Source organism: Lycorma delicatula, chromosome 8, assembly GCF_047948215.1.
Source record: "Lycorma delicatula isolate Av1 chromosome 8, ASM4794821v1, whole genome shotgun sequence".
Lineage (NCBI taxonomy): Eukaryota > Metazoa > Arthropoda > Insecta > Hemiptera > Fulgoridae > Lycorma > Lycorma delicatula.
In genome coordinates, this window is record NC_134462.1 from 63692829 (window position 1) to 63711112 (window position 18284).

Here is an 18284-nt window from a genome sequence, read left to right on the forward strand (position 1 = left end):
ATTTGAGAAGACGCGTTCATCACTAGACCAATCCGGTGGATTACATTTGTCGATACTTTCTTTCTTTTTCCTGTTTAGCCTCCGGTAACTACCGTTTAGATAATACTTCAGAGGATGAATGAGGATGATATGTATGAGTGTAAATGAAGTGTAGTCTTGTACATTCTCAGTTCGACCGTTCCTGAGATGTGTGGTTAATTGAAACCCAACCACCAAAGTTCACCGGTATCCACGATCTAGAATTCAAATCCGTGTAAAAATAATTGACTTTACTAGGACTTCAACGCTGGAACTCTCGACTTCCAAATCAACTGATTTGGGAAGACGCGTTCATCACTAGACCAACCCGCTGGATTACATTTGTCGATACTGGACTGATATTAATCTACGCCGGTATCGTGAGCCTCATACTCACTATCTAAAGTAAATGTACGGGCAGGTATTATTGGTGGGCGATTGATGGGGGTCTATATTTATAGATGAAATGCGATGAAATGAGGCTTTGCTTCTCGACCGTATCGTTCCAATCACTCACAACGTCGTTGATTCCAACTTCGAAAATATTTGGTTTCAACAAAATGGTGCCCCGCCTCATTTTTGTGTTCAGAAACTTTAAATACATTTTTTCATGGAAGATTGACTGGCCGAAGAGGTCAAATAGAATGGCCAATGAGATCACCCGACTTGTCACTGCTGGATTACTTTTTATGGGGTCACTTAAAATGTGTTTTTTAATATAATAAGCCCCAAGATATCGATGATTTACAAAATAGAATTCGAGAATCAGCACAAAATATCACTAGGGAATCATTGAATAATGCAGTATCATCCTTTTATAACCGACTGGTACACCGTCAAACAACGAAGGAGGACGTTTCAAACATTTATTAAAATGAAATGTCAGTAACTAAGCAAATGTTATGTTTAATAATTTTTTTTTTAAATAAATTTATCGATAATATCCATTTAATCAAATTTTTATAAATTTATTTATTTATTTGCAATAAAACTTCCTTAAATTATCAACATAATTTTTTTACCATTCCAAATTTTATTCTGCTGCCATTTTGAGTACAGACATCGTACCAAATTTTTATTTATACCATTTTATTGTCTTAAAGAGAACGTTAGAATGATGTACCATTTAAAATATTTGAGTTACAATCCCTAGACAACCTCCCAAAACGGGTTTGAAATTCTATTTTTGGTCAAAAGGTAAAGTAGTCGACCGATACCTTATTCTGAAAGTTACAGTATTCTATCTGGAACAGTTTTAAAGTTGTTGCGAAGTTTCAATACTCTTGACTGGCTCTGTACAATTTATTAGCGTAATCTGAAGGAATAAAATATTATTTAAATTTTAAAGAGGAAAGTCTTGAAAATGAAACCGGAGCGTTATTCAAGAATAGATATAATTATTTTATTATCTAAAAGTTATTTATTTTCCTTCATTCGATTCATGTCTCAATCTTAAATCAGTTTTATCTCATGTTTTTATTCTTATCGAATAAATGTTTGATATAGAAAGAAGCTAGGGTAGGTGAGAAAAGATTGTCAATCAAGCTGGGAAGAATTAATTTCTTATTTAACGAATAAAGAAAACTACTCCCCGACGAATGAAGATAGTGATTAAGGAAAAGAGCTAATTGTCTGGAAAATAAATGTTAGTACCGTCAAACAAGCACATTATTTAAACACAGTTTTATTATCTACAATTAGTTCTTCGGAAGAATTAATAGATGTGATAAATATTTTCCCCCTCTTTTTGTGTACGCCAAACGAAGACCACTTTAAATGTTATTAGACTTTTTTCTCTTCTTTCATCTTTTGACTATGATGCTCTTTTTTCTTCTCAGTCCAAACCTCTTTAAGCTTATTATTATTATTTATTTTCTTTTTCTAGAAACTCCGTTTCAATTAATGTTTCCCTTTATTTATCTTGGTTCAAAATCTTTTGTCAATTTTTTGTAATTCTGAGATCCTTTTCCCGCTTCTTGTAACCATTTCGATTTTTCGAAAATATTGAAAGTTTGTTTAATCTTTTTTTATTGTCCATTCTAAAAATATAATAATAAAATACCCTATTAAATTGTAATTACAGAAAAAAGTAACTTTAAAAAGGTTCAGTGTCGTTTAATTTTTCATATAAAAAGTCCTTCCATTGATGTTATCTTGAAGAAAGTTATTATATGATGGCCAAAAAAAATTCTTTCTTGAAATGAAAAAAGTATAATAAAAATCTGTGATTTCGACTATAGTTCTTCAGTACATAAAAAAAAACGAAAAAATATATGAATCGTTATTTTTTTATAGTTGATTATCTTTAAGATTAGCGAAGCGATCAGCCGTAAACTGCTGTCATTATTGGCAACTATAGTATTACTAACCAACTCCCATAGGTTGTGACAAATTTCTACTTATAATAGTTTATTTATTGAAAATTATACGATTATTTGATTTTTTCCGTGTTGAATAAAATGGAATAATTATTTTTGAAATTACTAATATCGTTCAGAAAACCTTTTTAAATTTTTATGATGTATTTAAGTTTGGGTGTTCCCTAAAACAATTTTAATTGCATGGAATCGATACTGACATTGATATGTAGTCCAAAAGATAATCAATACAACAATACTCGCATTTATTTTTTGCTATCATCTTTTTATTTAAAGAAGTTTACTGACATTACTTTTAACTTATTTAATAAATTGAATAATATTAAATGCATGAAAATGTTTTTAGGAAGGGAACATCACTATTCACACCGGATACGAAGTGGTATTAAAAAAAAAAAAAAAAAAAAAAAAACTTTTGCAATGACAAAGCAAAAAAAATTTTAAAATAAAACATTTTTTAAAAACTTACTTTTCATTCGTCGTTGCTACCATCTTCAGTGATTGGTGCTGCTGTTGTCATCCTGGTGTCGGGTTACGACTGGCGGTTTTTTGGAATTGTGGTATGTCGAAGATGAATGTTTCGGATTCGAACTTTCTTGATTTAGTTTACAATTTTGTATGTTTTATATAATTAAATATTATACAATATTCAAGTATGGTCTTTTTTTTAATAATATCGGGGGTTTTTGATAAAATTGAGGTATTTGTAGCTGTGATGTGGTCGGCAAATGTTTATGGGGTTTAACTTGTAAGTGTTCATTACATATCTGAAACCGCATTCGTTTTGATCGATGTAGAACATGCTGCAGTAGGAAAAGTTTTATTTGTACGAGTATATTCTAGAGGCATTGTGTTCGTTTTCTTTGTGTGATTTTTTGTTCTGAAGTCTACTTTGTAAATTATATTTTTAAATTAATACCATCGCCCGAACATCATGGATAAAAACATAGCAAAACAAAATTTAATAATACTTAAGAGGTGTACTAGATTTGATATTTCTTCTTTTGTTTCATACAACAATTTTTTTCGTAGGTTCTGTTTGAACAGCAGTCAAGTTGTTTTTATTTTTAAACAACCGGTCTCCTGCATATAAATAAATAATTTAATAATTCATAATTAATTATTTTAATATACATTTGTCGTTAAAAAAAATCATCCTAAATTTTTATTTCGTTGTATTAGAATCGTTGTCTGTACACATAACATGGTAATATTAATTTTAGACTTATTTAAGCGAGCAAAAATTAAATAAAAAAAAATAAAACATTGTGAATTAATTTACAAATTTTAACAAATAAGTTTTCATACCCTTATGTTACAATGAATTTATAGTGCGGGTATTCTAACACGCAACTTCACAATTATTAATTCACAGTTTCCAATATATTGTTAGTGTAGGTAAAAATAACCGAGAGAAAAACTGAATTATGAAATAATATGAAAATATTGTAATTACATTATTTGAATTGAATAGAAACACGAGTATATGATCTATTGTTTAATAATTAAGCTGAAATGTTAAAAAACAATAAAATATTTAACTATTTAAGAAAACCCATTCATTAGCGAAATAATAGCTTTTGGTAATATTACATAGTCGTTTTATACAAAAATTGATTTTCTTTATTTATGCTTAATTTTGCTTTAAAATTATTTATATTTGCGAGTCAATAAATTTTTTTAACAATTGTATTTTAATTTTATATGTTAACCGTTTTATTACCGAAATATTCATAAAAGGTGTAAAACTTTGCATTTACATTATTATCTTTTTGAAAAATTACCATTAAAATTTTTAGACATGCAGTTTGTAACAAGAATTGATAATTATTTTCTTTTCCAATTAACTCATTTACCAAGAATCATAAGTTCAGGTTAAAATTTAATTTAAAGAATTATAGTAGAATACGATATTTTACGGTATTTTTACAATTATATAGGGACTGTTGGCTGCACTGTTTGCCGGCCCCTCGTGGCGTTGTGAAGGCCCGTTTACTGTTTTCGTTTACATTCCGTTTTTAGTTGTGACACAATTTTTTTTAAACGTTTTATGAATGATCGTAGTGAAGTGAAGTACATATTTTTTTAAAGGTGTCTATCAAAACACATTTAACGGTAAGTTCGGGATATTTTTCTAAAATAATCTGTTTCATTTTTATTCAAGTAACAAGTTTACTGTAGTGTTTTGTATGATATTACTGATCTCGCGATCATAATATATATAGGTTGTGTAATGTTGACATTACTTTTTACTCATTCATTGAAATGACATTTGCGGTTGTTGTTATGTTAAAATTATTAGTATGCCCACTAAATTCCATTTTTTTTCTTTTGCACTCATTGTGAGTCATACAGTTTTTATCGATTGTTTACATTTTTTATTTACGATATATAATCGTACCTGTACATAATTTTTTATTAATTAAAAAAAAAAATTGTTACCGGTAATTTTAAGTAAACTGAAACTGTATCATTTTCGGACTATTTAGAGATTAAGAAAAACTGATTACAATCGTTCACATATGTGTAAATATGTCATGTTTTGGTAATATAACCTAATAGCAAAAAAAAAAGTAAAATAATTTTTTTATGCGTCTTTGTTTTGTACGTGATCATGATGTTTGTTGCATTTTGTGGTCGCCCATAACCTAGGTTATAACTGTTAAAAAGTATGTTATCTAGTTAATTGTGTATTTTATTTAGTTGTTACATTTTTTAAACTTGAATTAATTTTGTATTTCAAATATGAAGAAGTAAAGTGCGAGATAAATTGTTATTTTGCGTACATTATTGTTATTAACGGTCATCCTCATTACCGGTTAATTTCGTATTTTGTTTTAAATAATTTTTATTCCTTATTGTAAGGTCACATTATATTTTTCGATATAGTGAAAACGAAAAATGGGAAATTTATATAACCATAATAATTTTATTTCTTTAACCAACATTATTTTAATTCTGAGGTGTTGAAAAAAGCACATTTTTAATTGATTAGCGTACAGTTTTTATTCTATTAGTACTTTTTAATTTAATTTATGAGGATATGGAAGCAGTTTAAAACTTGTAATATTTGATTTTTATTTTCTGTATGTAAAGGAATGAGCTGTTTTACAAAAATGTATGTGCATGTAAGTGTATTTGTGATCTTATAAAATTGTTTTCTATGTTGACTTGAGAAACAAGAGACCTTTGTGTGAAGTTTGGAATATAAAAACTCAGTTAAAAAGAAAAAACCTTACAGTGTTGTATGAAGTTGATGCAAAATTGTTTTTGTAATAAGAATGTTTTAAATTCCAGTTTTTAATAAAAAAGAACTTGAGATTATGTTTCCTATTTAAAAATTAGTAAATATATGTAAAAATTAATTATTTGTTGGAAATAAAATTTTGTCATCAGAACTTTATCTGTATGGTGTACATCATATTATTATAAAACCATATTTTTATTTATTTTTTGGGGTGACTTAATTTTCTTAGATATCTTTTAATGATGTACGTCTCACTTTCTGATTATTGGAATTTTTTGGGGGGATTTATTTCAGTGTGCATTCTTATTTGATGTCCTGCCAACCTTTTTTTGTTAATTTTTCTTTATTATCAGTTAATTTTATTGTTGTTGAACTCAGATTGTTTATCTATTTTAATTATATCTATTTATCTATCCTTCTTTTATATATTGAATTTCTAAAACTGCATTTTATCAGTTTAATGCTATTTTCCAATTTTACAAGAACTCAAACATTTCTGCCTACAAGTAATGGTAATTATCAAACCTTTATACCTCATAATCATTTCTGATGCAACATTCAGATTTCTCTGAATGGTATCTCAAAACTTGAAATTTAATTTTTAGTTGATATCTGATGTTTACATCTTTTTATAATAAGAATTCATAAACCATACTTTTAGTACTTGAAAGCTCAATTATTATATTTTTAACAATACTATATTAATTTTTACTTCTGAATTTATAACAAAAAAATTTGTTGAATTTAAAAAAAAAATTCACAACATTCACTTTTGTACCTATTTTTTCTATTTAGCTTACACAACCACCTTAAGGTATTAATTGAGAGGATAATGTGCGTAAATGTAAATGAAGTGTAGTCTTGGACAGTCTCAATAGATCGTGGATACCTGTGTTCTTTGGTAGTGGGGTTTTAATTAACCACACAATTCCTGAGACTGTACAAGACTACACTTCAGTTACATTCATACATATCCTCATTCATTCTCTGAGGTAACACCTTACAGTGGTTCCAGAGGCAAAACAGAAAAAGAGAGGTCAACCATTTCTGAGACCAGATTGAATTAACCATTTCTGGTTAATTAAAATGCAAGAACACTGGTATCTAGGTTTTGAATCTGAAATACTACAATTGTAATATGTTAAACTGAATGAAAATCAACAAAAGCGGAAGTTAATTATTATAAAAAAGGTGTAATCATTAAAGATTTTTAGCAAAATTTATAATTTTTATTAATAATTATGTTAAAATTGTACATTTTAATGTATAAATGTTTGTTTAGAGAAAAACAAGAAGGAATTATTATTTTACTCTTTTATTTGGTTTGTTTATAGTTTCTAATTTTGTGGATGTTACTTGTCGCATTTGTTAGGATTTTGTTTGCTGAATAAAATTACATGAACTGCAATTTAAAACAAAATATTGTTGCTGTTAGATTTTTATGTGCTATGCATACACTTTCTTGAAGATATAGTTGTCCTTAAAAGCTTGTTTTATTTATCAATATTATAAAAATGTTGTTATTGGTTTTAGTATGTTTCTTTACTTTAATAAATTTCCATTCACTGTGGGAAAATTTTAATAAATGTTATCGTTTAAACATTTTTAACAAGTATCAATAAGTGGATTTATTTATAAATAAGTATAATATTAGAACATTCAGAAAAACAAATATCTGTTTACAGTTATAAGGTTGAAAATCGGTTTGACTTATTTAATCGTAAAATCAGCTTACATTCATAAGCTGTTATGTACAATAATGAACAGTATTAATGAGGTGTTACCGGTGTTAACAAGCCTGGTTCTTTGGTTGTTGGGTTTCAAATAACGACACATCTCAGGAATGGTTGACCTGAGACTGTGCAAGACTACACTTCATTTACTTTTATGCATATCAACCCCATTCATCCTCTGAGGTTATTACCGTGTGGTGGTTCCAGAGGCCAAACTGTAAAAGTAGCCGGTTCCTTTTTATTTCAGAGGTGTGTATTACAGTGCTAAATAACAAGTCTACATTAAGTAGATAAAAAAAAGGAGTAGGGCTATTTAATTGGAGATGAATTTGTAAGTTATTTGAGGTGACAAATTATGGAAGTTATTGACATAAACACACTAGTGGCTATTACAATCATATTAATGGATCTGGCATTTTTTGACTGTGATGCATGTAAGTTATCTAAAGTGCAGGCTGTGCTATTTTCAGTTGTTTCTTAAGAAATAATGTTTAACATCCAGTTACTGTAGTAACCACAGTGAAGGGTATTGCTTGTAGAGCTAAATATTGCTTACGTTTCTGAAGGGGTATTTTATTATAGCAGTATATTTGGCCCTTCCTTTCACAAAATATTCTGTTTTACTAAAGAAAGGGCTAAATTAATCATTATTTTACATTATCTTTCCCTGTCTTTCTTATGTGACAATGAATAGATTGAAAGTATCACTTGTAGGCAGAATATCGACTGCATTTCATCGGGTTTGACGTGCTGATATGCAACCGTATATCGGCTCACTGAAGAAGGTAACAGAACAGTTTCACTCCTGACTTTCTCTAGTAAGCTAAGCAAAGGTTCTTGTCAGTTTTAAAGATATGCAATTTTTTGGAGTTACTTGTAACTCGTATCACTACTCATGGTTTTGGCATTTAATTTCCGTATTTGTATCTGTGAAGAGGCAATAAAAAAACCATTTCACTTTTTTTTTCATCGCTTTAGTTTCTTTGTTATCCTGATGTTTGGCACATATTGTACTTGGACTATTGTATTGTATATTATTATTGATTATTGTATCTTATATCATCAACTCATCCATAACTACTAGGTTTTGGCATCCACTTCTTATACCACACACACACACACACACACTCTCTTGTAATAGTTCATTAATTCATATTTTGTGATGAAAATTGTTAATAATATTATTTAATTGGTAATTTTGCAATTAATGTGTTTTGTTTACTTAATCCATTTTTATCATGATATTGTAATACTGTTAGAAAATTTTCTTTTATTTATATGTTTATTAAAATTTGCTTTCATACAGAATTTCTTTTATTTTAAAGTTTAAAAATATTATGGAGCAAAATAATTTTTAAAACTATTGTTCGAGCAGTTGATACATGTGTAGTTATACAACCTCTGTATGAATGTTTTAATTTTAAACAGCTATTGTTTTCTAGGATCTTGTTCAGTCTGTGTATAAATATTCGTATTTTAATGAATTTAAATTTTGCATCTTTGAACTCTAAATTTCAGTGAAACGTTTATAATAAAGCTTTTCTTTCATTTTTTAACCTGTCAAATTACTATAATCGAGAATTGTTGATTATCGCTTGATCGTATTGTTTGCAAAATATGTGTATATATTAAAAAGAATATATAATATATAGAACTTCCGATTACGAAAGAGTTTACAGATGTGTAATTACAGTTCGTTATTAAAATTTATTCAAATTAATAAATATGTTTTCTGTTCTATTTTTACTTATTTTTACGAAGTAAAGGAACTTTTGTGATCGCGAAAAATTTCGGTTTTCAGATTGGAACGGAAATATCCAACTTGACCATCCCTGAATCCATACGTACATATGTATCTGTGCATAATGTAATGAGCGTATGTACCTCGCATAACTAAAAAAACCATTAGCCGTAGGATGTTGAAATTTTGGATTTAGAACAGTTGTAACATCTAGTTGTGCACCTCCCCTTTTGATTGCAATCAGCTGAACCAAAAGTGTCCAAAATAAAAAAAATAATTGAATTTTGGACTTCTTCTGAACTGCAGTAATAAGCTCTCATTGAGAACTTTTCAACGATATATCATAAGTGTGGTACTTATTTTCATTGGTTCCGGAGTTATAGCCAAATAAAATTTTAATTAATGAAATATTTGGATCGTACAAGGGAAGGCACTTCAGTTTGAATTAGACTTCATCTCCTTTTTTAACCTTTTTTTAATTTAAATATATATTGCTTTATTAATAATTATTAACCCTGATTGTAAAAATCTTTTACAATAAATAATAATTATTCAATAATAAAAAAAATGAAAAAAAATCAGTAATTATTAGTGAAATAAAATTTTATGTACTTTTAAAAATGTGTATATGTAATTTAATAGGCATTATTACATATGTGTATATGCAATAGAATTGGTGAAACATCTGATTATTCAATATTAATTGAAAATTATAATTTAGAATTGAAGTTTTTGGATTTTCTTGTTTAATTTCTGTTTATTGTTTAATTATTCAGGAATTTCTGTTTATTTTTATCTACAATAAAGTTAACTACAGGCTGACTGAAAAATAGACCCTCACAAGAACATATACACTGAGGCATACAAGCCCGATCTTTAATAAATTGCAAAAAGTTCTTATCTTTTAGTTCATTACTCCTCTGATATTGTTGGACAATATTCTCTCTACGTCGGAGTTGATCATCATTTCGTTTATTTGTTTTTTGTTGCCAGTCATTTAATCGCTCTTTGGTTTGTTATAATTCTTCTGATCTTAATTTTTGTGCACGTTCTCTAGTTTTCAAACTTCTCTCTTTATATTCATCACCCTATGTTAAACTTTTTATTTTTTCCTTGGTTTTATCGTTTTCTTCCTCTTTGTATTTATCATCTTCTCTTAATCTTTTTATTCTTTCTTTGGTTTTAACATTTTCTTCCTCTTCATATTCATCTTCTTGTTACTTTTTTGAAATATGTTTCTTCATGTTATCTTTGTTTTTCCTGTATGATTGTTTCTTTTTCATTTTTTGATTATTACACCAAATAATCCGATAATAAAAACTAAATATTTTACACCGAAGGTTGAAATTAACATTCGTAACCAGAATATAGGAGTTCACTAAACGTAATAGTTTAATTATTATTAACTTTTATTTATTCGACACACCAGAAATCTGAAACTTTTGTTAATCCTCAACTCAGGAAGATACAAATAATACTGATCTAATAATACGAGTAATAAAGGGACTTTTACTTTATCCTAATATTTCATGTAAGATTGTTAGATTAATAATTGTATAAATATTTGATGTTAATAAAAACTTATATTTCAGCAGTTGTGTAACTGTTCACTTTATTAAAAAATTGGAGGATCGTATCACTTTCAAATGAAATTAGTTTAAATGAACTGCCGCTAAAAATGTGTTTATATAATTTAATAGGCGTACAAGGAAGTCATGTGGTGTCCACGTCAGATCTTTTATTTTTGATCTTTTTATCAGGTGGATTTGTAAGAATCGTGTCTGTCGAATTATCTGAAACTAGCTTTTAATTGGTCTGATCGGTAAACTGTATCAATAGTTCTGCCTTGGTTGAATTTTGTTTACTACAAACTTAATCGGACATTCTTTGTTCGATATTTACATCATTATCTGTTGAAAATCTATTTTAATTCTCTTGTTTTATATTTTATGTTGTGAAATTAATGTTGTCAACAATAGTTTTCGGCTTAGCAAATCGTATGCTAGTAGCGGAATGTTATGTTAATTATTACAACTTTATTCATTATTTCTGTTAAGTGCTTTTGCAGAGATTTCTGCTTCATCACAAAAAAAAAAATTTTTCACAATTTTTTACCACAATTTCTTTTTCAAAAAAAAAGAACAAAATGAAAAAATACGATGTCTTAACTGTACATTTTTTTCTAATCGTATGCTAACTATTGTATTTCGGTCATTGAAGTAAAATTAACAACTACTGTATTAATGTAACAGTCTGATATTAGATAATGAAATCATTATTTTGGATTACAAATTTTTAAAACCCTTACTGAAGAAGTTGAAAACCCCACGAAAGCGCTAAATGAAAATTATGAGAAAAATTGCAAGTATTAATGGTTATTAATTGCCAAAAACCTGTAAAAATAAATAAGTAAAAAGGATTTAAATTTATTGTAAAATAAAAATTGTTTACAGTTTATTTTATCTGCGTTTTATGTTTTTCATCATTTTTTCCCCACTTGACGCTGTTAGCTTATAACCTGACGAGTTTAAGGGGTTAATAACGGTAAAAAATTGACTATGATCTTATTTTATTTATCGATGTTATCTTTTGTACCTACTTTTCAAATCAACTTCATTAATGACACCTTTTTCAGGAAACTGAAGAAAACCTTGGTAAAATTTTCCATTTCTGATGTATTTTTTTAAGTGTGAAACGCTCAGAACAAATACTAAAAACATATGTCGTATTTAATGTCCGAATAACTAATTTTTTTTTTTTTTAATTGCCGTTGCTTAATTTGAATCTTTCTGAATTAATGGTTTTCTATGTACCGATCGTTTTCATATTATTTCAGTCAAGAAGATTTTTTTTAAATTAAAGAAGTTGGTACCCCTTGTTTTCTGTAAACTGTGTTGAAAATATGATAATGAAACAAATCCCAGCCATTAGTAGATGATTGGTGGATTAATATTTATAAATAAAAATACGATTAAATATTTTGTGTCAGTGCGCCTGCTATGTACGTAATCCCAAGAAAATCATAATTAGTTGGACCCGTTGTCTCTTACGAACCTCATTTATGTTATTTTATTATTACATGATTGCTACAGTACTTTTACTCTGGCCAGTAGTCGGTTTTTTAGTTGTTAGAAATTTTTTTTAATACGTTTTTACCCGCGTCGTATTAGTGATTAAAAAAAAAAAATACCACGTAGATTATAAGCTTTTCAAAATTAACATACCGTTTTTTTTTTTTTCATTTTTTAAACATAATCATTCGTGACTGACTTTTCTGTTATTTGGATAATGGTAAATAATTTGAAAATTGTTAGTCCAGAAAGTTAAAATTAGCAAAAATAATGAAAATGATTAGTTATCCGAATATTAATATGAATTTGCGAGTATTACTAGTCGAGTAACGTTAAAAAGGTAATCAAATAATCCTAAACGTTAGTTGTGTTTTTTGAAGATAAATCTCAGGAACGGTATGAAATTTTGTAAGTTGATAAAAAGTGGTTAGGGAATAAAACTATACGTGAATTTATTATAAAGAAAGTTATTAGATTTCAAAATCGTGGAAAATAACACATAAATATAACGAATTTGTACCCAGATTCACTGGTAAAATTGTAATTTGTTAGATTTAATAATATTGGATTACACGTTATGCACCATCAAGTTTTGAGATTTTGAAATAGGTTCCTAAAATATACATAAAAATAAAGGTTATGCTGTGTGTAAGTTTGAATTCGTTGATCGCTTTTAATAATTTTTCAGGTACTGAAGGAGTGAGGTTTTTATTTTAGTGAATCCTAAAAAAATCTGTTCTTAGAGCTCTAATTCCGAAGATCGATTATAACTTGCGAAATCCATAATCTTTTTAATTTTTGATACGTTTTGGTGGTTTTTTGAAACTTGTCAATACATTTTATATTTTTGTTCTCTTTAATTTTTTTCCGCTTTTTATAAAAATTCGATATTTTGGTAATTACAATTCGAAGAAATATCGATCCACGATGTTTTTTCCTCCCTATTTAGCCTTTGGGAATCATCGTCAGGTATTATGAATGAGGATGTGTATGAGTGTAAGTAAGTGTAGTCTTGTACAGTCTCAGGTCGACTATTTCTGAGATGTGGTTAATTGAAACCCAACCCACCAAAGAACACCGGTATCCACGATCTTGTATTCAAATCCGCATAAAAGTAACTGCCTTTACTAGGATTTGAATGTTGGAATTCTAGACTTCGAAATCAGCTGATTTGCAAAGACGCGTTCATCACTAGATCAACCCGGTGGATTACACACTAATGTGTTTGCTTTGTGATTACGCCACATTAGAATTATTCTTTTTTTATAAATTAACAGAATTAAACGGGTGGCAAATATGGTGTCCAAGATGTTATCAGTAAATTGTATTATTTCCAGCTATGACCAGTTGGCTTTCCAGAAAGTATCTGCCAACTTAGAATCTCCATATTAGAAATATGAGATTAATTTTAACATTAATTTATTACACGGGAATTCGTTAACAGTTCATATCTTTGCGAGTGGTAGTTGCGATGGCTTTACATTTTCTTAAAAAAAAAATTATTAAATGCCTGGTTAAATGTGTGTAATTATTAATAATTATTAAATTATTATTATTTATTAATAATAAAATTATTTAATAATTATTAAAAAAAATTAATTTGATGTGTGAAAGACCCATTCAGAAGCCGTAAGGAATACGAACTGTTTCACATTCTGAACTATCTTTTTGTGAGTTATAATCAGCCAAATCTTTCGAAAATCGTGCTCTAAAAGGGTTTTTGGGTCTTTATGTTTCCCCCCACAATACTTTTTTTTTCTTTACGTATTACGTTATAGTAATTGTTCATCTTTAAACTAATTGGTCATGCTTAAACATGTCTGGTTAGAGCTAGCGCGCATTTTGTCACCGTGATTATGTTTCGTTACTCTTGTCCAGTGTGTGGATATGTAAGGCGATGCGCGCATGTTATGACGTGACACCCGGGTGAAATTCTCGTCTGCCGACTCGCGAACAAGTCCGTGACAAAACTGTCACTGCGCTGCTAGGTTTTAATAGCCGTGCGCGCACGAGTGACAAAAATGTCACTCCGTGCATTTTCCGCGTTCCCTTTACTCATTTGTTTTCCGACTATCGACACGCAAACACGGCGTCAATGTCTTCGCACAACGTGACTGTGAACGAAGATGATATCGATAATAATGTTCTTATAAAATAAGTGGACAAAAACCAGCAGTTTTCGACAAACAATTGAAGTATTCTTCGGACATAATTTTGAAAATTGAAGGATGGGAAGAAATCAGTCTAATAGTATTTTCAAGTGCTTGGTATAATTTGTAACAACAAAAAACGGAAGCTGGTAAGTTTTACATTTTTATTTTAAAATTACAATTATTTATTATTACTTATTATTATATTATTTATTATTACCTTTACGTGCAATAGGTAACTACGTATTTTTATTATTTAAATTTTATCATATTGTCATGGTACAGCTCTTTGCGGCGAAGTAAAGTAAAATGCAAAATAATTGTGTATGTTTGCTCTGCTGATATGGTTCTATCAGTCGGATTTGTTGAGATACTTTGTAATGAACATTCATAAACAATATCAATAAATCGAATGCCATCTTTGCAACGTACAAAATTGTGTAAAATGCAACATGATTTTACTGTTATATCAGCAAAATCGAGACTGACGTCAAGAGACCTGTACAAAACTCGCCATTTATTGCTAAGTACAACCTGCCGGTAGTTGTAAATCTTCTTTACAGTAGTCAATGATGTTCTTGCATACGGTCGTAAAATGTGCCTCGACTAAAATGCCAAATGCCTCATCTGCTACCGGAAAAAATGGCATCTTTTTTCCATTTTCGTCATTAGGCAAAATACAATCGTTTGGTATGTTTAATTGATTTTGCTGCAACCCTTTACCCACGTTTGAATTCTGGGATATACTGCACTCGCTTGCTGCTCCACTCGCATTGACGTCTATGTATACGAATTTGCAATTTAATTTTTAATCTGCATCTACGCACGTCATAAAAATTATGGAAAAATATATTGTAATTAAAACATTGTGAACCTGTATTTGCTGGCTGAATTATTCAAATATGTTTGCCTTCTATCGCGCCCAGTATATTAGGAAAATTTGTACGTTGGTAAAAGTGATTAGAAATAATCAGCCAATTTTCTTCAATCTTTTCTGGTATGAATAGTTGGTACAAATTTCAGATTTCGGTACATGTAGAATTTACAATTTCTCGTACTGTGGTGGCATCGAACAAATATTCAAATGATATACTGTAGAAGCTGGCGGCGGTCGTGAGATATGTGAAACAAAAACCTCTTTGTTAAGATCGAGTTAGAATAATAATTTTCACTATGACGTACACACATGTCCTCTCAAACACATATATACATTAACTTAGGTACTTAATTACCTATTATCAACATTAATATAATATTGATATTTATAATTCAATGATTGTTTTATTCTAAATATTTATTTTCAGGTAAACTAGTGCAAAAAAGGTGGAAAAATTTAAGAGCTTGTTTCTCACGAGAGCTGCGCGAACAAAAATCCTCCAAGTCGGGTCAGGCCGCTAAGAAGAGAAGAAAGTACTAATATTCTGAACAACTTTTATTTCTTCTCCCAAGCATGAAAACTGAGAGTCAATAGGAAACGCAGCTTTTGTACAGGAAGGTGATTGCGAAGAAGATAATGGAGATACCAATGAAGATGTACCACAGCGAAGGTAAAATACTCGAAAGAAAAATACAAATAAAAAACCTTACGAAAAAATGGTTCTGAACATTTTAAATAAAAAAAGAGCTGACGAAAATAAATCGATTGAGGTTTTAGGGAAAAATAATAATGAAAGTGATAACAATGAGGAGGAAAAACATTTTGCGCTGTCTCTGGTGCCATTTTTAAAAGCAGTCCCGGAGGAGAATAAATTAGAAGTACAAATTATTCAGGACGTTCAAAAACAAAACTGATAGAATGATGCAATCCTCATATTTCTCTCAACAACCGGTTCCATCTGGGCAAGGTCAGTTCGTAGATAGTCGCAGGTTGGATAATCGCAGTTGGTCGCAGGTCAAGTACACAGCGAAATTATTCTCCTATGTATATACTATCTAGAAGTCCTCAATATTCCCAGATAAAACCCAAATATTCTGTCTCTCTACCACTTCCGAGTCTCCAAAACCAGGGCTACAAGCAATCATACGAATTCTTCTCCACTGTCATTACCTCCCGCGATTCCTCAAAATTCCCAGATTACAACGAAATATTCTGTCTTCTTGCCACCGCCGAGTCTCCAAAACCCGGTATATTATTATTATTCAACATCACCCGAAGACTCCTCAGCCACATCGAACAGTATTCAATCCTATGTTTCACAATGTACTCCTGACTCTAAAGAAGATTCCGAAGTATACGACATTTGCCAGGACTGCAATAATTGAGCCTAATTTAAGGATGGTGATACGCATCACCCTCACTTTCAACATTTATATACACTGTGCTAATTTGTTAATTTGCAGCTAATTATTTATTAAAACAATTCAAATTACTTATTTTTGTTTACTTAACTTAAAGTTATAGCGAGTCTTTGTTCAGCTGGTACAGACAATCTCACGTTTGTATTTTCGTGTGTTAATGCAAGTAAAAAGTACAGTAATTCATCAAAACCTTCAACACTCATTCGAAAAAAAATTTATTTGGATGTTGTCAAAGTTTATGAAAGAAACATAGTGTAAAACTTTTCACTTATTAGCCTTTCACACCAAAGGGGGTTACCCAGTATTCTTTTTTACGATATTTTCTTTTACGTCTCATGAGTTCGCAGTCTCTTCAAATCAACAAATCACGCTTGAATTTCAAAAAGTTAGTGATTGTCATCCTTTGTGAGCGCACTCCACTTTGATGTGACGTGACAGTGACAGAGATGTTTTTGTCACGGTGACAAAAATCACCCCTGCGCGCTAGCTTTTATTTAGTACAACATTGCACAATATTACTAGACATTGGTGTCGCTGCCTGTAATCAGTCTGTGTCTAGTTATTGCGCTGTGAAGATATCATTGTTTCGTTTAGTTAAGGAAATTGATTCAAAGGTGAAAGGCGTTGAATTGAAGGCTCAGTGATCTTGACTAGCGAGCGTAGGTTAAGTTTGTTTAGATTATATTTATAATTTCTCAGCAAATACCTCCAAATACCCACTGATTTGGAAGAAAAAATTGAAAAAAAGTGCCGTCGGATTCCGAAAAAGTACTTAATAATTTGTGCCTGTACAGGTATAATATTGCATTACTTGACCTTTAGAGATGAAATACCAATACGTAACGTAAAAAAAAAAAAAAACATTGTGGGGGAAAAACAGAAAATCGCGGGTTTTTACGAATATAAGTAAAAAAATGTAATCTTATATAAATTATCTAAAAAATGTTTAAAACTGGTTAACCAACATAAAACTTACTGGCCTAAAATTTTTATACTTTTTGAAAATACGTCATTTAATTTGCAAAATAGTTATCCTCGATTCGACCTCACCTAACCTTTATTAATATAATAGTATAAATACGGTTAAGGAAATAAAACATGCTGTTGTGTGTTTAAAAGAAGACACGACCTATTGTACAATTTAATTTTTAGATGATCTAATTCGCCAATTAAGCTTTTTGAAGCGTGTGTTTGTGTGGTAGTCGTCGTAAAACAATGCAAAGTCATAATTCGAAACTAGATCCAACTGTTTGAAAGGCAAACGAGATAAATTACTCAGATGTCAGCATTAAAAAGATTTGACAAAGAGTAGAAGTGTCTAATAATGTACTCTCGACCCGATCTTTCAAATATTCATTGAACATTAGTAATTAAAAAAAATAATTAAAAAGTTAGTTCCTTAATTACCCATTTAAAAATAATAATATTATTTTTAAATTATTAATTTTTATTATATTTTAAAAACACGAGTTTTATTAATCTGAGTCTTTATCTTTATGTTCATAATAATAATAAGGCATGAAGTGTTAATTAAAGAAGTTTTATCTTTTACAAGTTTTAAAATAGTAATTTGATTCTTATTCGCTATTAAATATGTTATAATAATTATTATTTCAATAATAATTTTTATGTGTTTAATTTATGACTA

The 18284-nt window shown here is 29.3% G+C and overlaps 1 protein-coding gene across 4 annotated transcripts in view; it reads left to right on the top strand.

Moving 5' to 3' along the window:
* The first annotated feature begins 4366 nt into the window (after positions 1 to 4366).
* Ae2 (anion exchange protein Ae2) overlaps positions 4367 to 18284 on the top strand; it is a 406977-nt gene continuing 393059 nt past the window's right edge. For 3 of the 4 annotated variants that reach the window (XM_075374014.1, XM_075374019.1, XM_075374018.1), the window contains exon 1: positions 4367 to 4511. The gene's annotated coding sequence lies outside the window, so the exon portion shown is untranslated. The remainder of the gene's footprint in view (positions 4512 to 18284) is intronic. The other variant, XM_075374015.1, reaches the window with a different exon arrangement.